The sequence below is a fragment of the Anoplolepis gracilipes genome, chromosome 16 (assembly GCF_047496725.1).
Source record: "Anoplolepis gracilipes chromosome 16, ASM4749672v1, whole genome shotgun sequence".
Classification (NCBI taxonomy): domain Eukaryota; kingdom Metazoa; phylum Arthropoda; class Insecta; order Hymenoptera; family Formicidae; genus Anoplolepis; species Anoplolepis gracilipes.
The window spans coordinates 4,038,079-4,053,872 of NC_132985.1; the positions used below are offsets into that span (position 1 = coordinate 4,038,079).

Here is a 15,794-nt window from a genome sequence, read left to right on the forward strand (position 1 = left end):
CAGCTAATAATATCAGTTAAGTTTTGATACATGTCATCACACATGAAAGCTTATTTCTGGAAGAGAGATCGAGTAGATTTTAAAAATATGGACATGCATACTTATTGTGTGGTATATTAAAAACGGGAAAATTAAAAATACAATAAATATATGTTAATAGAGATGTAATTTTTAAAATCTTATTAAAAATAATTAAACATGTACGTTATTAAGATTTTTTATTAAATTTATTAAAATTTCTTGTCGAGTCAAATTTTTGATAGCTTCTGAATTTGTCTGTATTTAAAAATAGAATGTCTGGAAAAAGGCATTATTTTAAGATGCAATAAGAAATTCGAGTCTACATTGTTTTAGATTGGCAGGCACATTTGTCATATTTTATTAGGTCGGGCAGATACGCGATCGTGTGTGGGCTTAATTGACAAGCGGAATTGGCGAACTCGTTCGTATTGTGCAGGACAACAAGGTTGGCGTGTCGGATAATACGGTTTCCTCTTAAAAACAAGGCGAACCAATCGAACCAGTTTCCGTGGAACGAGTAACGTGCACGATATTATCTAATTTCTGAATTATTTATCACACCTCGCCCTTCTTCCAATGGAATCGTGTATCGGATTTTCGGTATCGATTTACAGCGCGATTACAATTGTTTAATGGTACGAACGTTTAATTATTTTCTTTGTGTTTTGTATCTTTTGGCCGACCATTTGTCCGCAATATTTGCTTTGTTTTTTGATCGAATGAACGCTTTTAAACATTAGGTACGTAACCTAGATTTTAGCAATTTAAAATTATTTGATATTCCTCGAACGGATGAGAAACATTTTTTTTTCTCTAGTTTAAATATGTAGTAATAAACTTTTAGAGGGATATAATATGATATTTCGAACTAAGATATACCTCAGTAATATATTCATGCATTTTTGTGACGAAGCGAATATAAGGTATGTGTATATATATATATATATATATATATATATATATATATGTGTGTGTGTGGGTGTGTGTGTGTGTGTGTGTATATACATACAGGGTGTCCGGTAATAATCGCTCGACCTTTCGTGGGCAGATAGAGTAGGTCAAACCGAATAAAAAAGTCCTTTACCATTTTGCGATTTGCGCAATAATTAAAATATTAATGAAAAACGTTCAACGTATGCCGAGGGCTATATGCGCCGCGTTTTTAATTAATATTTTAATAATTATTGCGAAAATCACAAAATGTTCAGTTTGACTTGCTCTATCAGCCTTAGATAGATGGGGCGATTTTTACCGGACACTTTGTATTGTATATATAATATCGTTCGCTGAGCGTTTTTAATTAATAGTTCAATAATTATTGCGCAAGTCGCAAAATGATAAAGGACTTTTCTATTCGGTTTGACCTGCTCTATCTGCCCATGAAAGGTCGGGCGATTATTACCGGACACCCTGTATATATATATATATATTTGAACGTGTCGTGCTAGATATCTCGAGCATCCGCGTTCATTTCGTCGTCACAGGAACCGGGTGTACGAGAGCAACCGAACGATCGATAACACAGATAATCGAACGTCGAACGAGGACATGCCTCGAGCGTTTCTGGTTCCTCTCCAAAGTCGCGAATAATACCGCGGGTCGTGCTCGATAATCGCTTTTTCCGAGTCTTCGCAGAGTGGATTTCGATAGTGCGAAGAGACACGTCGACACTTCGCGTGACAAATGGTCGCCAATTCGAGATGACGGTAAAGCGTCGTCGGTAATAGTGTCTCTGTTAGCCTTCTACATTCAAGATGCTTTTTCAGCGTATCGCCTTGTCTGCTTTTATTGAAAGAGTCATCGTGTCAATTTTAAAATTACTTATAGTTTGCAAAATTGATTTATACACAAAGCAGCAATTTTTGTAAAATAAAAACCCAGTCGGTTTAAAATGACTTATTCCACGAAATGGATAATCAATGAGCAACGTTACGCGAAAATGACATAACTTATGATACAATTAGCGTAGTTACAGTATGCAATTGTTGTCTATCAAATCTATCCGATACGGGATAGAACGTACATTGAATCGCATTTCGCTCGTTACGAGAAAATACAATTAGATATTTATACGCACTTGCGGCGTACGTTGCGAAATTAGCAATTAGCGCTAACGGCCTCGTTGCATCTCCATCACGGCTTAATTCAAAATAAGACAGAACGATGCGCAAAGCGCTAACAGTGAATTCTGGGATGTAGCCAGAGAGCTACGAAGCTAATACCATTAACTCAACAATTGCTAAAGTGGCAATTAGACTTCGAAGACGAAGCCGTGTATGCGACACTTTGGAACTGAGATTCGATTGTATGTACATATACATATATGCGGAATCGCACGAGATAGAAGCTTGTACAAGATAACGATAAAAATATATTTTACATTTTTAAAAATCTTATAATTTTTTTTTTTTATACTTTTATGTTTGTCAAATCAAGTCTTATTTTTAAGTAATAAATTTATTTTAAGATATTTTTATATATAAATATTAAATATATATTTTAATATATTATATAATGTCTTTTCAAATGTGTTTTCTCGCTAGACTGTTGTTAAAAAAAAATGATTTGTACAAGTTTCAATAGCGATAAGAAGGCGATATATTTTCTCACAATATTCTAAACGCGAGTTATTATTTTGTACAAAGCACATAGCTCTGAGTCGAGACTTAAACTAGGATTTGGCGATACCAGTAAATCCTCTTGGAGTCTTAAGCTTGTCGCTTCGACTTAATTGCCACGATTATCCTTAAATTCATTCTTCGCGTAGCTACGTCGTGGTGCCGAAAACGGACCCATCGAACGATAAGGAGATTGCGAGCTGGTTTGAAAAATAATCATTAGGGGATGTTCGAGGGTTACACGCCGTTGGCGGCCGTGGTACCAGCTTTTCAAGTCCCTTAGCCGACGGTAGCGGTCGCCTTCGACTTTCTCGAAACTTTTCAGCATTCAGGGAGGGTAGAGATCACCCTATAGAACGGCCAAGGGGTGGAAGAAAAGCGGTTGCCTTCGAGAATTCCACCTTCCCTCCCTGCCTCCACCGAGGGTTATGTAGGTGTTAATCGCGACGTGTGTGCGAGACGCTGAACGTAGAAGAGAATACCGGGATCGGGTAGTAAGCCGCGAAATATCGACCGTAAATGTTGTTGATGCAAACGGTAACCATGGGTGACTCGGCTAGGTTGACCAATTGCAGTCTTCACGGTGGCCGTACACGACCAATCGGCTCGCGGTACGCTGCCGGTTTTTTGATTGGGCGATACCAGGGATAAGAGACCAGTTCGAGGCCATCGAGACTCACAAATGAACGTGGACACTTGAAGTGGAGAACATCGGCCTGCTGCTGCGACCGTGCAAAGTGCCCGTCGTCGTTCTTCGTCCAACTTGGTCGCCGTTGCCTTCGCCGTCGCCGTCGCCGTCGCCGTCGCCGTTATCATCGATCACCTCGCTCGTCGTCTTCTTATCGCGTAACGCGACCTACGGATAGCGATTCGGATTTTGTGTCTATCTCTCGATTATCGGTACCGCCCCGAGCCTCTTCTGCGTAAGATTCTTTTACAATCAGCTTTAAGGTCTGGAGCACGATCTCCAGCATGACCACCGCACACCTACTGATGTGGATGCACTTGATGTTTCACTTTGCTGTGTGTCTCCTTGGTTCTGTGAATTCAAGTCAGCGGACATACCAGCGAAATTTTCCTCAATTTCCCTTGGACGAATTTTTCTATGCACCGCAGGATGCAGTTATGCAGATAATCAGCTTTAAATGATACTTGCGATTACTCTAGATTACCGATTTTTCACTTTACAACATTTTTTAAACAAGCCAGAAATGTGCACATTTAAATGAAATTTTTCCATTAGCTTCTTTTTGTACATTGCAACGTATTATGCTGTTATTCGGTTGTACAATTTTTATTCAGAAATTTAATTAACAAACGCACATCCTTTTCGCTCCTCCATTTGTTCGAGAGATCTTAGAGAGCTTTAATCACAATACTTTTTTATAGGCTTTTTATTTAGCTAAATCAGAAAAAGAGAATAGAAAAAGAGAATTATGTATATATTTTATATATATATATATATATATATATATATTTTTTTTTTTAATATATTTGAGAAGTAGAAGAGGTTGATTTGTGCTTTGTTCGATTTTTCCGATATTGAGATTTTTTTTACACTTGACCGATTAATTCAGCGTACTCGCAATCCAGTTGAACACACGTCTTACAATTAGACTATTCTTATAGCAGATCACAGGACTAACAGAGTGGATTACAGTGTATTTTGTGTACTATATAACACGCGTTTCGGTCGAGCGCGTATTTTACATCGGATTCGCCCGCTTTCAGCCACCACCACTAGCGTTACTTCCACCACTACTATTGCCAGCAGCAGTCACCACTGTCACTGTCGTCCCTTCTCGCTTGATCTATGTGTTTGTCGGAGCGAAATTAAGTTATTTCATTATCGCACGCTATTGTAGCTATTCCCGTCTGTATAGACACGCTGTTGTTTCGGCGCCGAACTGGCTTCATTCGTCTCGAGAGAGAAAACTCGTACGACAGACACATTAAGAGAATTCTATAAGTTTTTGCCTCTCTTGTGATCAAGTGACGCGTTAATCCTGAACTCGACGTTGTATACGTATCTCGTACCGTAGACTCTCGCGACTTCTATCTTAAGAATTAAATTAAATTCGTGTATAATAAAAAAACCTTTAAAGAGAAAGAGAAATAAATATTTTACACCATATATTGTGTTAAATCGTACATTCGAATCAATAGCGTTGCGTTTGTCATTGAGAAACGAAAATAAACACATTCCACACGGTTTGTTTATACGCGTGTTTCTATTTGAGTGTGTCGCAATTTGCTTAGAAACATTCCACAACACGTGCGCGTCTTTCCCGAAACGAATTTGGCGGACAGTTTAGTTCTCCTATCGAGCTCACGCGTTGCGGATCGTATGGCGAACCTGGAGCATAATTCTGTCGCGTTTTGTGTTTCAGACTGACTGACGGAGAGCTGGCATTGATCGTGGAGTAATTTACTTCTGTGTCAAGGTGAGTCGATAAATATGTTTACTTTGCGAATTAGTTGGTTCATAAACTTGAGAGAATACGATGAAATAAAAGTGTCACGCGATATCGAGTCTCACATCAGAGCGTCGCATTAATTAATTTATTACACTCAGATGTATTGTCCGTCACATATTTAAATCTTTAAATGAATCGCCGAATTTTGCGCACAAATAACGCTATTTTTATCAATTTTATACATTTATAAAAATAATAAATTTAATTAATTAATTAATTTTTTTTTTATTTTATTATTTTATATATTGGTATTTTTTATTATTTTTAAATTTTATAAATTTTGAGGGTAGCGGAATCAGTATGCACAAGTATCATTCATTAACATGTTACTGGGATACTTTTCTAATTGTTAATTACAAGCCACAATCACGTTCTCTATACTCGTGTACGAAGATTGACGATAAGATCGCCGTGGCTATTGTTCTTTCCGGGAAAGACGGGTAGCGTATGCCATTCATGCGCCGCATAATTTCCTCCGGTTTCTCCAGCTTTTCCGCCGTAGTCGTGCGAAATTAGCGCGATTCAAGAATTCTCAATCGCGTAAGAATAATATTATCCGTTACTCAGCCCTTCCTCGCATTCGCCTGGCATTCGAACCAGTGACGAATATGAGGAAAGCCGCAAGTGCTAACTGTTCCCTCCCTGCTCGTTTTCATTCAATTAGACTCACTATTTATATCCGCGTGAACCTCTCTCGGAAGATTAAGACGATAATCAAGTCGTCGGGAACATACGATGATTCTCTAATCGCAGCGAAAGGCACGACGCTTTTAATTATGTCAGCCGCTGGTTAACGAAATGTGTCTTTAAAATTGTATATTTCCGTACTAATAATCTCGCACGAACATATCACTTTATTAAACATTATTATACTTGAATAACTTATTAAGTAACACAAATACCCGGTGCGATAATAACGGGACATGATAAAGCTTTTGTCGCGATACGTAAAAACGTTTTTAATATATATATATATATATATATATATATATACGTATAATAATATTATATATAATATAATAATTTTGAAACATTAATAGAAATTATCTTCTATACTTTATAATTATGCGTGAAATAATTATATATTTGCACAAAATGCAAATCAAAAAGCAGCTTTTAATTTGTTCACTTTTCCACGAAAAGTCAATTAATGCAAATCGTTAAATCATATGCTTTATTAACGTAAACTGCAACGTGGATAATCATTTTCGATACAAGAGTAAAGTAAAACTTTCCGTTTCTTTTGGTCTGGATAAAGAAGAGAAAAGGAAGAGAGACCGAAAGAGAATCACGAAGCGTGACTGTGAATTCTCGTCTCAGCCGTGAAATCACTGTCCATCATATCTCACTCGCTATCGTTCTCCGTGTCTCCTTTCCCTTTCTCTTCCTCACTCATGTCTTTATTTCATATTTTACCGTTTACCTTCCATCGGCACGGAACAAAAATATCCTCTTCGAATCTCTACAATATAATAAATAAATCACGCGTAATCATTATTTAATCACGAGCTATCACTGTTGCGATAACACATTTACGCGTATCACCACTAATATTAGTAATTATTTAATGTGCTTGTCGGAATTCTCTCAACTTTTTTATCGATCGCATTTTCGATAATGTTGCATAATTGATGCCGATTTTTTCCCCTCTATAAATATGCAATTATATACAGGAATCAATCTTTCTTTAAAAAACGTTCGATCAGAGATGCCATAATTTTTTCAATATTAGTTTTCAACGTTGTATATGTTTATCGGCTTTCTATAATCCCGCTTAGTTTGTATCGCATTATCGCTTCGTGTAATCCTTTCGCGTTCGTTATGGTTCGTTAATTCATATCTCGGCAGAAACGAACGGATGTAATTTAAAAGCGAAAAGAAGGGAATCAAGTATCATAGATTGTTACGTGTGTTTACCGAATATTAATCAGTCCGCACGTCGTTGAACTCACCTTTTTTTTTTTTTTTTTTTTTTTTTTTAATCTTGCAATTCCGGTGATATTCTCCAGAGGACGGATCGATATGAAATATATATGGTGATCTGAAATATACGGCTGTAAACTGTGTGTTTTTTTTCCGTACTTTTTCATCGTGTAATTGTCGTTAGAGAGCGAACTCTCATTTAACATGGAAGCAATTGTAACAATTTGTCATTAGTATTCCGCACGTATTCGATCTCTGACTGCTCAAGAGTTCCCCAAAGTTATTGCGGATTATTGCGAGCAATGAAAATAGAAAACGCGGAAATGTATGGAAATCGGAGAAAGTCGTAGACAGACACAAAATACACGAACGGAGGTGTGCGATGGAAGTTGCAGCCGCGGAGAAACGTGTCGTAGAATATCGGAGAAATAGAAGATGCTGGAAATAAGAGAGAGGAAATGGTAGGAAAAGGGAGATGGGTTTATGTAATACGATAATGTAATTTAGTCAGTACGATGAAGTAAGACCGAGGTATTAGCATATTGAGGAACGATATATCGAAGGGAAAAAAAAAAAGCCGCCCCCGCCCCCTGTCCGTCCGGGAAGAAGGAAACTTGGATGTACGTGTGCGCGAGCGGCAAGAAGAGAGTATAACCGGATGTTCTCGCGCGCGAGAACCGCAGAGATACGAGACGCGAATTCGATTTTGTTTTGCCTTGCCTTCGCGGTCGTAAAGCTGTTTCTATCGTCGATCGTAACTTTTAGAACGAGAATTTCTCTATGAAGATTTTATCTGTTTATTCCGGAGTATATATCCCTTAGTCGTTTGGGGCTAAAATCGGGCTTCCTTATCGATAAACGGATGTGCCCGAGTTCTCTCGTCGTGGATTATTACGGCCCCCCCCCCCCTGGAAACACGTTCCGAAATCGTATCGCGGGTTCCTGCTGAATCACCCTGTATGTAGAGAGACGAAATTGCGAGGGTAGAGGGAGAGGGGCGAGGGGGTGGGCGCGGGCGCGGGCGCGGGCGCTGTGAGGGAGAAGAAAGTAAGGGAAAGAAAAAAGGTGAAAGAGAGCGAGAGAGAATGAAGGGACGAGGGCGCATCGTCGGCGCATGCGTGTCGACGCAACAATATGGTGAATTCCGCGAAGCGGCCCAGTATCCGCCCGACCGTCAGCTGATCGATATACTTCCGCACGCACGCCACGTCATACGCGCCGTACCCGAGTGCGACACGCATGTCTTGCATCGGTCTGACCGTTAGGCGTGCGACTTTATGCCGCGGTGCCGCGCATTCGCCGATCTGTGCTCGGGATTTCGTGTTTGTGTTACGTCATACGTGTCATTCTCGTTCTTCTCGTCATCCTCGTCTTCGTTGTCGAGCGGCGGACGAGCAGAACGCGTTCGGACAACGACGACGGGCTGCTCTCGACGTAGCTAGAGTAGAGTCCGAAGGGAAAAAAGAACTTGGCTGATCGCAGGTATGTTGAAACCTGCTGCCCGATCGTGTTTATCAAACCGATTTACAAGTATCTCCTACAGCTGCTCGATCCCGCGTAGTATCAAACGGCTAGGGTTCTTCATATCATGATTTTTATCTAAATGTAAGAGTTTTCTTATTCCGGTGCCACGACTTTTAATTATATTTTTAAAATAATATGATTTATCTGTCGTCAAATACTGGAGTAATTTTTAATTTTCCCATTAACTAATAAAAAATTTTAAATTGTTTACTATATTATTTGACAATTCTTATTCTTATTATTTATTAAAAAGAGAGTTTAGTTTACCAAATTTTGTTACAATCACAATTTAGTTTACACAATTATTTACTATTTTATTAATTAAGTACTATGTTTTTTTTAATGAATTTTAAAAGTAATGTGATTTTTTTTTATTATCAAATACTGAAGTAATTTTTAATTTTTCCATTAAGTTAACTAATAAAAAATTTAAAAGTGTTTACTATATTATTTTACACGTATTCTTATTATTTATTAGATAGAGAGTTTAGTTTATCGAATTTTGTTACAATCACAATGTAATTTACACAATTATTTACTATTTTAATTAAGTACTACGTTTTTTTAAACAAAAGCCTTATCTGTTTAATAATTGTATGATATTTTTTTTTGTATCTTCTGGCAGCTTTTATTCCTGGATGTATTCTTCGTTTCGCTGCGTTCGTGGCAGCGTATAATGTCGACGGTGTCGAGTATCGCTATTCATTTACTTTACAATTATTTTATTATTTTGCCGAGAGTTTATTCTTTATTAAATTTTGTCATAATTACAATTTACTTTGCATAATTATTTATTATTTTATTAATCCACGTACTAATTGCGTCTAATGAAAACGTCTTTCTCTCTAATAATTAACATTCTCTTTGTACCTCCTGATAGCTATTATAGGGTGCTTCGCATTCTTCATCGCAGCATTCGTGGCAGCGTATAATCTCGACGGTGTCGAGTGTCGCGGTTAGTCAGCGTTCGCTGCTCACGTAAGCGACGTAATCGCGCTTTCGGCATAAACAAGAGCCCCCGCTTATGGACGCGCGTCTCTCTCTCTCTCTCTCTCTCTCTCTCTCTCTCCTGGAAACATGATACTCGTGCACCCTTTTATCGGGACAATCTGGCCTAAAAACCTTAAAAGTCTTATCGCGCGCCGCATGACCCCTGCTCTGCCATCGGCAGGGGTTCTCCGCCTCCGCAAGCTGAAATTCTCATCCCGCGGTGATCTCAGAGCCGTTCATTGACTCTCTCTTTCTCTCTCTCTCTCGCATTCTCTTCTCCGTTTCTCTCCCTTGCGTCGCGATGCATCCGCATTACTCGCTCGCGCACGCACGCACACTTCGCTCTCGCGACGTGCACTTCTACGCCGCTCCTCTCGTTTCCCTCCCTCCACCCCTCTCTTTCTCGGTTCTCTCCTCTACCCCGCGATCTCCCTCTGCGAGCGATTCGCCCCACCAGTACTCGCGCCTCCTCGCGACGAGGAAGAGGTGGACGACGGAGCCTCGCCGGAGAGGAACGAGCTTTGGCCACTTGGCGAAGTGAAGTTTATTCCGTGTTCTCGGCCTAGTGTCAGTTCTGCCGTAACCGAGTCTGCACGCGCCGAATTATCACGCCGCAATTTATTCTCGCGTGGCGTAGTCTTTCATTCTACGTGCAAACTCCCAAGACGAAGGATTGGTACGATTGGAGTCCCGACTGTTGATGTTCTCATTCTCACGTCACGTCAGAACGCGCTCGCCAGGTTCGTTCGCGTCGTCCGTATCTCCTCCTCCAGAGAAGCGGAAACCGGAATATGCCGTCCGTGTCTTCACGAAGACAACCGTTTATTGTACAAAAGATTACGTCCCTTGCGAAAAGGTTGAACGAACTTTGAGTGCAGCTGCTGCTGCGTTTGGCACGTTTCATTGTCCCTGACCTATCCCTAACAGAGTGGGGGAGGGGTAAGGGAGGGGGCGTCTAGAATTTTCAACCTTGAATGCCTCCCGCGATCGCGATTGCACGAGCGTGGTCGAGTTCGTGAAATCGGCACACTGTGAAGTTTGTTCCCTCGCTATACATATCTGGTGACAGTGATCTAGCAAAAGTGCTCAAGGTTCCGCTTCGGTCAGTCCTTGAGATCCGTGCGAGGGCAGCGAAGCGCGATCGAGCGTTTTACGACTGCGGCCGTTTAATCGCGGTCGTTTTGTCCCAAGTAGAGACGGATTTATAAGCGGCGTCCCGGGTGTATCGGCCAGCGATTTGCTCCACGAATTTTCCCACCTTTCATACTCGTCGTAGAATTCGCATTATTATGCAAGCTCGCACGTTCCGTGTTGAGCGGGCGAACACGCTGCTTCTTAATAAATGCGCGACTTGAGCAACCGGAGGATTTAAGTAAGGACACCTTTATCGACGCGAGAGATCCGAGAAGCCCGGCAGTGGATGGCCTCGCGTAGATTCACCGAGATAATCGCGTCGGTTAATCGCGATTTATCTGCCGGCGGTTTCGCAATTTCTTTTTAAGGAACGTCAGGTTTACGGTCCGCTCGCGTACAGTCGCGTACTCCGGACGGCGATGAATAGTTGGACGAGCAGTTATAATTAATTCCAGCGCACACGTGACTGCGATATTCTGTCTCGGTGTAGTTTTACGACGATACGCTGCTCGAACGTGAGATGCATAAAGTGCGCGTTCTTCTGCGTTCTTCGATTGTGCAAAAATAGCGAACCGGTCGAGATCAGCGAGATACGCGTTTCTTTTTATTCGGTTGAAGCGATTTGTCATTATTAATCATTTTCAATTTAAATGCTTTGTTTAGCGTGAGAAAGTACTTATTTGTATGAGTATACAGTATTACGCGTATTTTAATGACGTTTCGCCACTCACAGTTGATCGATGTTTCTAGATGCATACTAATTCGCTAATCAAGTAGACACGTTTTGCTTATTATCGTTTAACGTGACTTTTTTTTTTTTTTTATAATTAATATTGAATTTTACACAAAAGTATACCCGAAACCTTTCTAAATCTTTCTAAACATGACGCAACACGGACACTTTAATTATCACTTTTCTTCTTACATAATGATGCTTAGAAAGATACAAGATGTTAATTTCCGAAACGCTAATTATAATAATACACACACGCGTAATGCACATTAGACGATAACTAATTCGCAACTATATTGATTGTGTAGGTCTTGGAATCAACATTCATCGCGGAGGTTGCAAAGGCGTACATCATTATCGGTGAGTAACAGCTGTTTGTTTTAAATAATTTTTAATGATATTTTTTTGTCTCACGATCGTCATACGATATTCTCTCGCGGCTCGTGCAACAAAAGAGCTCTGAAAAATACTCTTATCACCGCTGCATCCCCTCGGGGATAAACACGGGCTGAATGGGATTACGATTAGTGAAAAGCAGGTCGCGACGTTTTCGCGCGGTGAAGGCGAAAGCAAAGCCGGTGTAAAGTAAAACGGTCCGCGCGCGCGCGCGCGTGCGTACGATACGAAGAAGCGTTAGAAAAGAGGGACGCGAAGTGGTCAGACTGGTGTAACAGGACGTTACCCCCTGGTTGCGTGTGGCAGGAGCAGGACGATATTGTTGTTGCGCCTTCCTTCATCCTTTGCGCATGCTTTTCTCGGCCCTGCAGCGGCAACGGTTCTCAAACCTCACCGGATATCGCAATTTCCGTCTTAATTCTTGACGACGGGTCCAATCAAATTAAATGAATTAATTAATTACTTTATTTGTTTATTTATTTATTTGAAAAAAGTAATATATATGTAATAATTGTTGTATATACTTTTTAGTTATGCTTATTTATATTTGATTTCTTTGCGAATTTATATACTTTCTCGCTTTTTGTTTTCGCTTTTATTTTCTGCAGTGAATAGATGGGAATTTTATTGATCGCGCATATATTTCGCTTTACCTTCAATCGCGGTTACACCTGCAGCAACGCGATTACTTACCTCGCGCACCTCGCTTCTCATCTTTCATCCCTGCCTCGCATTCCCATTATATGCCGCCGCGAGCCGATGTCCTGGAATGCCAGACAACGAATGGGGCGCAGAGATTAAAAAAAAAAAATTACTTATCGTCATATATTTTATCTCACCGCGATCATTTTATCGTACTTTTTCGCGTGATACTCACTCATACGTATATGAGACAAGTATCCCTCGAATATATCCTTCATGCCATTGCCATGCTCTGTATACACGATCGTCATAAACCACTATGTTAACCGCAAGGGTTAACCTAATGCTATGAAATGAGATAGTTGACGCGGCGTTGAATGAATGGAGTTCTTATGGTAGAATAATATCGCTCGGTACTTTCGCGGTGTTTATGCAACTCGATCTTTTATTGTGCGATATACGTTATAAGATACACAAGATACATTTAGCGCTAGTCGGCATGCACATTTTTTCGTATTTAGAAGCATGAAAATTTTGCATATTTAAAATACAAAATAAATTCAACACGTTGTCAAATTAGTTTATCACAATTTTGGAACTATGACTGATAATTTTACAAACTTCCTCTCTCCCTATTGTTACGACTGCGGCCTACAAATGACGCCGGGTTAAAGATCGTGTTTCCCACTAATTACTATCCTTGTTCAACTGCGACTAGCTTGATGCCAGCTTCGGCACGTTTTCATAGGCGCGGCGCGCTAACGATTTTCTTTTACGACACCTTAGCGAGAAATGCGTTATAGGTCGGTCGTTAACCCTCTAATCATCGTCTCATTTCGCCTGTTGGATCTTTTGGTCAACGAGTTTGATTTATTTCACGGCTTATGTCTCTTAAACTCGAGACATTTCGAAATTATTATCGATAAAATTCCCGATATTCGTATAATAATAAATAAATGTTTCGATAAATAAATAACAAGTACATTGTGTTACGTTGCAATTACCTTTATGGAAAATTAAGGATTAATCAATCATCGAGACATACGGGACAAGTTTTCCGCGATAAATTTTACGAAATTTTGTTCCGCACGTTAAATAATGTGCTTCTCAAATTTAATTTAATTGCGGAAATTCTTGCAAACAACACGCCCCTGATGTAATTAACGCCAGACTCTTTAACGTCAAATCCGTTCTCTGGAAACGTAGCATAATAGATATTACGTAACATTAATCAAGTCGCGGTTTTAACAAAATGCTTGCGACGAAGCGTAAAACATGTAATTCCGGAACATTGAACAACCGTATCACGCGAGGAAATTTCTTTCTAACAACAGCTTTGGCCATAGGAGATAAATAAAGACTTTCACGGGAAAGTGCCGGGTCATCGCTTGTTCTTTTGTCCATGGAACTTCCAGCCCTCGCGGCATTCCAGGAAAATTTTCACACCAATTTTGTAAATAGCTATCGTGAGAAAGAAAGAGAGAGAGAGAGAGAGAGAGAGAGAGAGAGAGAGAGAGAGAGAGAGAGAGAGAGAGAGAGCGAATAAATGAATGAATTTTGCCAACACGGGATGGAATTCGCACTCGCGCTAAATAAATTTGGTGCTAGCTCGCTCGAGCTTCCGGCTTGTTCGTTTCATAGAGTCTAATTTTAAGCTTGGCCGGCTGGACGAACGGACGGATGGATAGATGGATGGGTGGGTGGGTGGATAGATGGACGAACGGACGGGAATGCACTGTAGTAGCTCGTTAGATGCTCGCCTTATGGGAATAATTGAACCATCTGCCGCAGAAACGCGTGCGCGGCGATCGATTCCTGCTTCGTCTTCCGGAAGTTAAATAAATTCGTTGCTGATGAAAACTACTAATTATTTTAATATGCGTCTGGATCATATAATTTTGTGTTGCTTTACCGAACATTGTTTAATTTTATTGCAGAATTTAGATTGAAGAAAAAAGTAATAATTTTAAAGAATCATTTTGAGAAAAAATAATTTTATCGTAAAATTAGGCGAGATATTTTCGTTTACATGTACTTTCCATAATACTTTTAATTTTTTTTGCACACTATATTACGTGTATTTTATTGGAAATAATTGATCGTACATCGAATACACTTAATCGTTCTCTTCATCAAGATTTTATTCGATATCTTTAAGACGCTATTATTATTACACAGTCAATTTGAGTCATCTCGTGCCGATATCGGCTGGCACAAAGCTTAACTCAATTTATATCAAGTACAAGGGGAGACAATCCGGTTAAAGTGACTATATCTAAACGCCATAAATAGATCATCGTCGGGGAAATATCTTCACTCAGTCTGCGAATTAGTATAGCTTGGATAGGATATGCCTGTGTATCGTATTCGTGTTACAACTATCGTCTGTCGTTTAATCGTCCATTTGATCTCGTTAATATTCAAGTATAACAACGTTGAAGCTCCGACAATGTATGTATATTTATGGTCGCGTATACATTGCGAACTTTTTTTTTTTTTTTTTTTATTATTCCGTGTTTCTTACTCTGTAATCGATTAAAAAATTCCAAAGCCAGTCGCGAATAGATCGAGTATCTTTTTAGCGGCAATTTTTTTTTTTTTTTTTTTTTTTTTTTTTTTTTGATACATTAATAGTGTCGCTTCTTTCGCGTAAAGAAGATTGCGGCAACCCTCTATTTGTTGTTACTATGTAACTACGTCTGTCGGCGCGAACGATTTCCGGCTTTCCAATCTTCTTGTCTGTCGGTATTTTGCATATTTCTTTACAGGCGTGTTTCTTTTCAACAAGGATGCGAGGCATTTTGTAGGCGAGGCGCGTAACGTATCGAACAGTCCGAAAGTACCGTAAGCGACTGAACGCGACGTCTGTCCCGCATACCGGGTGTCGAATTCGCAGGCGTGTTCGACGGCGTTAATCATTCTATTTCGAGAATCCCGAAGTAGCGGACAGTGTGTGTGCATTAGGAGACGTGTCTCTCATACTGACGTCAAACGTCGAATTTCTAAGCCAACTCCGTTTAGTCTCGACCAATAATCTCGCGGTTCACCTGCTAGTTTCGCCACCGTCACCGCCTCTCACCCCTCTTTCACTCGCTCGAGTCGAATATTATGCTCGGCTTGCGATCGCGAGCAAAGTATGTGCACGCATCGCAACGCTCATCCATATTCATGCTAATTTCCATGCGGTTGTGCTCGTGAACGCTCGACTTTATTTTGCTCTTAATAATGCCGTTCAACTGATGTAGCGTGCCTTATTTATGCTATTCACTAGTCATTTTTTCCTTGTCTCGTACTCGGGAATTTGTAAAAAAATTATCTACAGATTTTCACTACTTT

The 15,794-nt window shown here is 40.0% G+C and overlaps 1 protein-coding gene across 6 annotated transcripts in view; it reads left to right on the plus strand.

The window, feature by feature from the left end:
* Positions 1-15,794, plus strand: part of Hnrnp-k (Heterogeneous nuclear ribonucleoprotein K) — an 88,683-nt gene that overhangs the window by 19,888 nt on the left and 53,001 nt on the right. For 3 of the 6 annotated variants that reach the window (XM_072908301.1, XM_072908299.1, XM_072908305.1), the window contains exons 2-3: positions 5,030-5,083; positions 11,729-11,780. The gene's annotated coding sequence lies outside the window, so the exon portion shown is untranslated. Of the gene's footprint in view, positions 1-3,292; positions 3,563-5,029; positions 5,084-8,221; positions 8,522-10,032; positions 10,294-11,728; positions 11,781-15,794 lie in introns of those variants that run through there. The other 3 variants (XM_072908300.1, XM_072908304.1, XM_072908302.1) reach the window with 3 other exon arrangements.